The 9,512-nt window shown below is 38.6% G+C and overlaps 1 pseudogene; it reads left to right on the top strand.

The window, feature by feature from the left end:
• Positions 1–6,490: 6,490 nt before the first annotated feature.
• On the top strand, positions 6,491–6,595 carry LOC113652068 (annotated as a pseudogene).
• The last annotated feature ends 2,917 nt before the right edge of the window (positions 6,596–9,512 follow it).

The raw sequence follows: 9,512 nt of genomic DNA, 5'->3' as shown, positions 1-9,512 counted from the left end.
ATAGTAACAATCTTAACAGTTAGGCCACACTGTTACACGTTACTATTCCCCAAGGGGAAACACACACACAAAAACAGTTGACAAAAAGACTGAAGTGTATGCAATTTGTAAAGTACGGGGCCGAGGTCCCTAAGGGGAAGAAGCTATCACTTGCTCATGTAAGTTAGTCACAAGCACAACTCACAGATCCCCGTGCACTCACATCACACAACCGTAACCCTACAGTATATTGTCCACTTCATTTAAACTTTCCACTTACACACAGACTCATTTTCTTCCACAGCTGCTCGTTGTGCCCCTTTTCCACCAGAAAGAATGCTAAAGGCACTTATCTTTTTCTTGCCCTTGCTTGTCTAAACAAATCTCACATTTCAATCTGTTCAGTGTGTAAAAGCTATTTTGGTCTCATGTGGAGGATCATCTGCATATTAGGCAATTTTTGCCTACTTTCTTCCACAGCTGCTCATTGTGCCCCTTTTCCACCTGGAAGAACCGGGTGCTGGTTCAGAGCTAGTGCTGGTGCTGGTGCTGGTTCAAAGTTGGTTCCACTGACGAGCCTTCTAAGAAACTGTTTGCCTTTCCTTAAAGGCACTTATCTTTTTCTTGCCCTTGCGTGTCTAAACAAATCTCACATTTCAATCTGTTCTTTCTCCTCAGATGTTATCGGTTATGTTCACAGTTCATTTTCTCCATTAAGACGTTCCTTGTAGTAAACTCCAATTTTCTGCCTACCTCGGATGGTCATAAACTGTCCTTTTAAACTTGAGTTTAATGTCTTAGTGGAGTGCATGCGTCAGTGTGTAAAAGCTATTTTGGTGGCATGTACTGCATATTAGGCTTGTGGTCATAATGTTTATGTTTGGTGCGTACTGTATACCAATGTATTGACCAAGGCCATCAACAGAACAAGCCAGATCATAATAATGCAAGAATATATTATTGATATATATTTCCTTTAATATACCAGCACTACTCAATCCAAGGTAGCCAATGTGGCTAATAGACCTTGTTTGAATCAATAACCTTATAAAAAAATCTAGTAATCAAAGTGCATGAACACACACACACTCAAATGTAGGTTGAAAATCAGGTAAAATCTGGTATTTTTCATGTCCTTATATTTCTAGCCTTGGATTTTAAAAGAATGCAGTTTCATATTTAGAACTGAAAATCTCTGGAAAATTGCCCGTAGTGTGTGATTGCGTGAGTGAATTAGAGTGTGTGTGCCCTGCGATGGGTTGGCACTCTGTCCAGGGTGTATCCTGCCTTGATGCCCGATGATACCTGAGATAGGCACAGGCTCTGCACGACCTGAGTAGTTCGGATAAGCGGTAGAAAATGAGTGAGAGAGTGAGTGTTCCTAATGTTAGAGTCTCGATTACAGAGAAACTTGGATTACTGGTTCACTTCAAGTCAGAACTATAGAGACCACATTAGCAATAAAAACTAGTTAGCATCACTAAGCTAGCTAATTTAGCTAACTTAAGGTAGAATGCCAGCTAAGATACAGAAAAAATTTCAAAATAAACATATTGTAGACTGATACCATTTTGTAGAATTAAATGGTGAATCCTCCAGTTTACTACCAGTTAATTATGGGGTCCCTCAAGGATCAGTTCTAGGACCTCTGCTTTTATCTATATACATGCTTCCATTAGGGAACATTATTAGAAGACATGGGATTAGTTTCCATTGTTATGCTGATGACACACAGTTATATATCTTATCAAAACCAGATGAAATAGCCACAGTGTCCAAATTAACTCAGTGGCTTAGAGAGATAAAAGACTGGATGAGCTGCAACTTTCTATTGTTAAACTCCGATAAGACAGAAATACTACTCATAGGTCCAAAAACCAGTGCACATAAACTCTCACAACTTAACTTCCATTTAGAGGGATGTACTGTTACTAGTAGCTCGACAGTGAAAGACCTCAGTGTTATATTAGACAGTAACTTGTCTTTTAAAAATCATATCGCCCATACTACCAAAACAGCCTTCTTCCACCTTAGAAATATTGCCAAGCTGAGAAACATCCTGTCTGTATCTGATGCTGAGAAGCTAGTTCATGCGTTCATGACCTCTAGACTGGACTATTGTAATGCATTACTAGGTGGTTGTCCTGCATCTTTAATAAATAGGCTACAGTTAGTCCAAAATGCAGCTGCCAGAGTTCTCACTAGGACAAGAAAGTATGACCATATAACCCCAATTTTATCATCTCTACACTGGCTACCTGTTAAGTTTAGAATTGACTACAAACTGCTGCTACTTACGTACAAGGCTCTTAATGGTTTAGCTCCCATGTATCTAACTAGTCTTCTAACACGTTACAATCCTTCACGCTCTCTGAGATCACAAAACTCAGGACTTCTGGTAGTTCCCAGAATATCTAAGTCTACTAAAGGTGGTAGAGCGTTTTCTTATTTAGTTCCCAAACTTTGGAATAGTCTTCCTGATAGTATTCGGGGCTCAGACACACTTTCCCAGTTTAAATGTAGATTAAAAACTTATCTCTTTAGTCAGGCGTACAAATAATACATCCCATAATATCATGCACCAGTACATCAGACCTGCACATTTTTATGAACAGCAGATATGTTAATCCCTTTCCACTGCTTCTCTCTTTGTACCCATCCCGAGGCATCCAGACACTGTACCAGCTCCAGACGTCCTCTGTGGGAAGAAGCCTTTGGACGTCCACTGAGCCGAGGCCGACTCTAAGAATCCTGAGACATCTCCAGTTAGACTCTGTGGTACTCAGGAGATCAGAAGTCCTTGAACCTTACACCAATACAACATTTAACTGACTGTATATTACAGTCACACCCCCAGTGTCACCCATATGAGGATGGGTTCCCCCTTGAGTCCGGTTCCTCTCAAGGTTTCTTCCTTTACCAATTTAAGGGAGTTTTTCCTTGCCACTGCTGCCTGAGTCACCTCAGACTTGCTCATAGGGGAATAAATACATACACATTGTGAACTATATACATCTAATAATAATCTAGAATTTTTATTCTGTTAATTCTTATTTCTTTTATTATTCGTTATTTCCTTTATCATTAATTATGTCTTCCTTCTGCTCTGTGTTTATGTTCTGTAAAGCTGCTTTGAGACAATGTCTATTGTAAAAAGCGCTATACAAATAAACTTGAATTGAATTGAAAAACTTGAATTGACATATATTATCCAAATGAATGGTGTGAAAATAGATCTTATTTAAGAATATCAAACATATAAATCAGGTCTTAAGTTTTGAAGACAGGAAAGAGTGACATTTTAAATATGTCTAGCACCAAAAAAAAAACATTTCAAAACTTAATATTTCAATTAAACAAAATATATTAAATTATACAATGTAGTGCTGGTGGTTAGTAGCCTTATTTTTCCTAGATTTCATTTATGATAAATTCATTATTTTATAAAATGTCAGTGAAACGGGACCACCTGGCACCATCTCAGGGCCCTCAGATTGAGAAACACTGGCCTAGAGTACTTGTTCTGAGCAGGTTGAAAATCAGGTAAAATCTGGTATTTTTCATCTCCTTATATTTCTAGCCTTGGATAAAAGAATGCAGTTTCATATTTAGGACTAAATATATAAAAAAGTTCAAAGCTCCTTTACAGTGAGTTCCAGAAATTTAGAAAGGGATCTAAACACATCAGCAATCCTCTTGTATAACGACCGTACTTCTATTTGACCATAAACAGTTTGGTTTGGCCAAAAAAGGGTCAGGTGATTTACCGGGAATCCTACTGCAGTCACGAAGTGAAAGCAAAATGAAGTGATGGGTGGGACAGAGTTTGTTTCCATCAACTGAATTTACCATCTGTGCTGAGTCCGTCTACAGCAAGCGGTGCTAGACTAATATCACACATATGATATTGCATTTAATTATATAAACTATTAACATAAAAAGGCAAGTTAAGGAAACATTAATTGTTTGTTGTTAGCATATTGAGAAAAAGCCCAGACCCAGCACACTGAAAGATTTTACCAGTTTATCCATCACAACCATTCTTCATCAACATGTCTTGCTATCATTTTAGTACAGTGACAATCTCATGTTCTGAAGGTGTCTACATTTCTCTGGAGGATGAATGAAAATGAAAACAGATGCAACAATTGTTATCCATCATATTTAATGGTTTTCAAACCAGGTTACAATTTCCTTAATAGAGGCATTCACATTTATTTCAATATGTAACTTAGGTCATCCTCAATGCTTGACTTGACTGAACATTTAAGGCAGACAGCTAATCCACTGGAATACCTGCAGAAACATATGAATTATGGAATAAGGTTTACACTGCTAGACACATCCATAATTTGGTCACAGAGATGTGGTGATTACAGAAATATTATTTGCATTTTGAGCTTTCTCGTTGTCTCTTAAATTTTCTACAAACTTCATCAATGATCACTTCAAGAAAAGCTTAGCATAAGTGATATTTAGTCTTAGATTTTGACACTCAGCTTAATGTCTAATTGTAATGAGTCTGTCTGTGTTTTCCTTTTTGTCTGTTTGCTGCCTTGCCCTGTTAATTGTTTGCTCTGCCCACTCATTTCTTACCATGGACACTAATTGCATTCCATCTCTTCCCCAGGTGTTTTGTCTTTGTCTCTGATTGTCTCTGCTTTGTGATTGGTTCCTGTTTACTACATTTACTCTGTCTGTTCACTTCCCTGGTGTTGGTTGTTGTTGGTATGTGGTGCGTCCATGTCCATGTCCATGTCCATGTCCATGTCCATGTCCATGTCCATGTCCATGTCCATGTCCATGTCCATGTCCTGCCTTGTGTTGCCTGCCTGTTCATCTGTGTTTTGTTCATTAAAACTGAAAACTGCATTTGGATCCTCACTCGCCTTTGTCTCAACGTGACACTAATGATCATAATGACTTTTTTATATATATATATATCTGGACAGTTTGTACTTCTATAAAGTAAATCATACAAAAAATATTATCTACTTAAAAAGAGTAATAGCTGTGAATAACTCTGACCACTTTATTCAGGCCTGAATAAGCAATTGAGTTAATAAATACTGTATATATCTAAACAGTGGTCTTGGTTTTTCTGTGTACATACACACATATTTACACATAGACAAAACATGAACCAGTCACACACTGAAGTGTACAGATTTGTGCTGTGATACCAGTTGGGATACTCCACTATTCTGAATGTGTGTTCCTAATGTTAGAGGCTGGATTAATGAAAAACTTGGATTACTGAATCATTTCAAGTCAGTACTTTATTTGAATTAATACAGGTCATGTTAAAATATGTGAAATTTGAAAATAAATGTGAAAGTAAAGCTTACTTAAGAATATCAAACATATAAAATATAAAGTCACATTAAGTGTTTGTGGAGACTTGAAGATCAGCCTGAGATTATTTGCACCTTGATCTTAAATCTGAAAGATAAAATGGAAAGGAAAAAAAAAATAATATAATAATAATAATAAGTTCCAGATCTTTTCAAGACATTTTCCAAGTTCATGTGTGGCTCATGAGTTAGACTCTTCTTTAACTAACAACGTACATTTCTTTCAGTGACCTGATCCATTGTGCTATTTGCCAGAGGTAAATAAATGAATTATATAGTTGGATCTATATATCTGAATCAAAATATCTGAATTATAGTTTTTAGTATTCAATTAGTTTAAAATTTTGAAGGAATATGCCTAATAAAATAGTTATTTAACTATATCGTTTTATGTTAATATGTTTTTAAATTAATAAGCATCGTGATGCAGCAAAACCAGGACACAATAAAGTAAACAGCGCCTCAGTGTGGTTACGTACATCAACTGCATCTGCTTTTGCCAGTGACAACTTTTTAATAAACACTGATAAAGACTCTTAACACAGTAGCGGTTTTATGTACCAACACTGGAAACAAACAAACAAAAATTTCGTAGGAATTGTTGGACTTTCCTTAGTAAATCAGGTTAATGAAAAATCAACAGGAGTAAAACAACAGACATCTATCCCCCCCCCCCCCCACACACACACAGGAATAACATTTCATTCAATAGCTGGTTCATTTTGCTATTGAGGTGATTAACTGAATGTATTTATTTCCATTCAATTATGCTACATATTTGAGGGATTATGATTAATAATATAATTATTTATTCATATCGGTTTTATGCTCATATGATTTGTACTTTTGTAAATCTAAATTAAGTCACCCATCGAAACCCATCGAAACCAGTTCACAATAAAGTAAACGGACATGTAATTATTTTTTTCCGAATGAATAAATGCCCAAATATACTAGTTTTATCTTCTTTTGGACGTGATGATCCAGCGGTTAAGGCGCTGGGATCTTGATCAGAAGATCGGGGTTCGAGTCCACAATCTGCTGAGCATCAACGTTGGGTCCTTGGGCAAGGTCCTTAAACTCACCTGCTCCAGGGTTGCCGTCCCTATGGCTTGACCCTGCACTGTGACCCCGTAACCTGGGATATGCGAAAACAGGGGCAATACCATGATCAAGGAGGTGGTTTGCCCAAAGCGAGGTTCGGCCATTGCACTCGGGCTTTGCTGACCTTTGCGAATTCCCCAAATTTCAGGGGCAAGTCGTGGCCTAATGGGTAGAAAATCTGACTCGTAATCCTAAGGTTTTGGGTTCGAGTCTCGGGCCGGCCATGACTGAAGTGCCCTTGAGCAAGTCACCGAACCCCCCAACTGCTCCCTTTGGGCAGCATAAATGGATCATAAATGGCTGCCCACTGCTCCGGGTGTGTGTTCACTGCTGTGTGTGTGCACTTTGGATGGGTCAAATGCAGAGAACGAATTCTGAGTATGGGTCACCATACTTAGCCGTATGTCTCGTCACTTAATTTAATCAAAAGTACTGTAAGTAAGCTTCTATGATAAGCAGTAAATCTCAGATAAAATTAGAGTCCATCTGTTTTTTTTATTAACATTCATCTTTGTGTGACCAGTTAAATATCTTTATTGATTGAGGTTTATTTGTTTTTATTTTGATGGGTGGATTTCGGGTCCGAAGACACGCCCACTGCCGCAGAGCTGCACGTTGACATGGAGCACACCTGTGGCACACAATTAGTGCGGCGTGTTAGTGGCTTTATAAAAAGCACATTTGAGGGGGCTTTAGTTTCTCTTCTGTGTGTATGCTGCGTGGGTAGAAAAGATCTTTCGGCTTATATTTTCGTGTTGCTTTCCCCTGGTGCGTCGCCTGCTTTATTCTTTTATTTTTCAGTTGCGTAGCATACGATAGTTTAACCTCGTTTGTGAGTAAGAAACTTTGTTGTGGGTTCTTTTTGGGAAGGGTGTTGCACCGAAATCTGTGACCATCGTATGTTGACCATAGAGGGCACTGTTGCTAAAATGCATTTTAAAATAGATAATTTAGAGAAATTCGCTACGCAAACCGTAAATGCAAAAGTTGTTGCGAGAACGCGCTAAGCGCCGTGCACGTTACCTTGAACGCGCGTGCACACCAGTGCTGCAAAGAAACAGTCATGACCTAAAGACTCATTTACAGTACTTAAAGAAAGCTATTCAAATGTTTTTGCATTCTCTATTTTCATGATTGCTTTTTTTTTAACTACCATGAAAGTTATTTATTAATTAAGGCTAATAAACTGCCGTCAGATAATGTTTTTAAACTGTTAATTGTGTATCCCTTCTACAAAACAGGGGTCCATCTGACCCATCTGGAAAGTTTAATGTGTCATAACTTGGGTTTCCTTAAACATATTTGCCTGAAATTTTCCAGGATTATTCCAAATTATGAACTTTGCAAGTAAAATTGATTTGTCTATTTTCATTGAACTTGTGTTTGTAAAATCAACTTTCCTCCTCAAGTCATCCAGGGTCAACTTGACCCAGCCACAATTAGTGGGGCAATAGGTCACACTTTTGCCTTCTTCAGCACAATGAACATGCATACAGACACACAAATGTGCACACACAATGTCCGCTAACACATGCACCCAAAACACACACTCACACACCACACACATGTGCGTACACACACAAATAGGGCATTGCATTTCATTATTCTCCAAAAAAAAAAGCTACATATTTGTAAATATTTCACACTTTTGATATGCCTTTGCCTAGCAGAGGGCAAAATATGATCTATCGAAATGATGCTACACACACAAGCATTGGGCATTGCATTTTATTAGGCCTCCAGAAAAAACAAAAGCTACTCATTTGTAAAGATTTCACACTTGTTATATGCATTTGTCCAGCTTGGAGCAAAATCTTCTCTCAACAAGCTACACAAACATCTGCTGATGCTCCCCTCTGGGCTCTCATAGTTTCAAATGGGCTCAGCCCTCCCCCCCGCACGTTTGCCATAGAGATACACAAACATGGCAGCGAGCAGGAAAGAACTCGTTCCCAAGAAAGGCACGGTGTCCTCTGTCCTATGGAATTGGTTCGGTTTTGTGGCACCAGACGCAGAACAAACACCTTGCTGCAAAGTGTGTTTAAAGTCTGTTGCTAGCAAAGGTTGCAGTATGCCTAATTTACTGCAGCACCTAAAACAGAGGCATGCTGTCGAGTGGGAGAGATGTTGCGCCCTGCGGAATGAGAGACCGTGTCAGCACAAGCTGCCAGTACATTGTTATTTGGGATGTAAATGTAGCCATTGCTATATATAGACTTCTGTGCCTGTTAACAGGTATTTTGGCCCACTTCTCATGAGCACTGCTCCAGCTGTCTCAGGTTTGAAGGGAGCCTTCATGTTTCAGCTCTTTCCACAGGTTCAACAGGATTTAGATTAGGGTTTAAAGAAGGCCATGTAAGAATAGTCCAATGTTTTGTTCTTTGGTGTTTCTTTGTTGTATTTAGCTTTTTTGTTTCGTGATTTGGGTCATTTTCCTGTTGAATTACCCATGACCTGTGACTGTGACACAGCTTTGACACTGGGCAGCACATTTCACTCCAGAATTCCAGGATAGTCTTGAGATTTCATTGCACGCTGCACAGATTCAAAACACTCTGTGCCAGATGCAGCAAAGAACCAAGCCTCCTCCATGATTCACAGGTACAGTGTTTTCTTTGTATGCTTAATTTTTGCGTCTGTAAACATAGAGCTGATGTGACTTGTCAAAGTTACAGTTTTGTCTCCTCTATCTAAAGGACATTCTCCCAGAAGCTTTTTGGTTTGCCTTCAACAGTGGAGTCCTCCGTGGTCGTCTTCCATTAAGTCCGTTTTGGCTCAAACAGCAGCGGATTGTGCGATCTGACACTATCTTGAGCTTGGAGTTCAATTCTAACCTCCATCTGCTTGGAGATGGTCTTATAGCCTTTACCTTTTAAGATGCTTCTCTATATTTTCTTCCTAACTCCTGAGACAACTCTCTCCTTAGCTTTCTGTGGTTTGTGTTCATGAAACCTAAACAGCACAGTGACTACTTTTCACCCTTTAAATAGGCAGACTGGCTGATTACAAGTTTGAAGACGCATGTGATGCTAACTAAAGGGCACACTTTAGTTTATCATGTCCCTGTAGTCAAAT

Source organism: Tachysurus fulvidraco, chromosome 3 (genome assembly GCF_022655615.1).
Source record: "Tachysurus fulvidraco isolate hzauxx_2018 chromosome 3, HZAU_PFXX_2.0, whole genome shotgun sequence".
Lineage (NCBI taxonomy): Eukaryota > Metazoa > Chordata > Actinopteri > Siluriformes > Bagridae > Tachysurus > Tachysurus fulvidraco.
The sequence above is the reverse complement of the archived record's forward strand: the minus strand, read 5'-3'. Positions and strand labels throughout refer to the sequence as shown.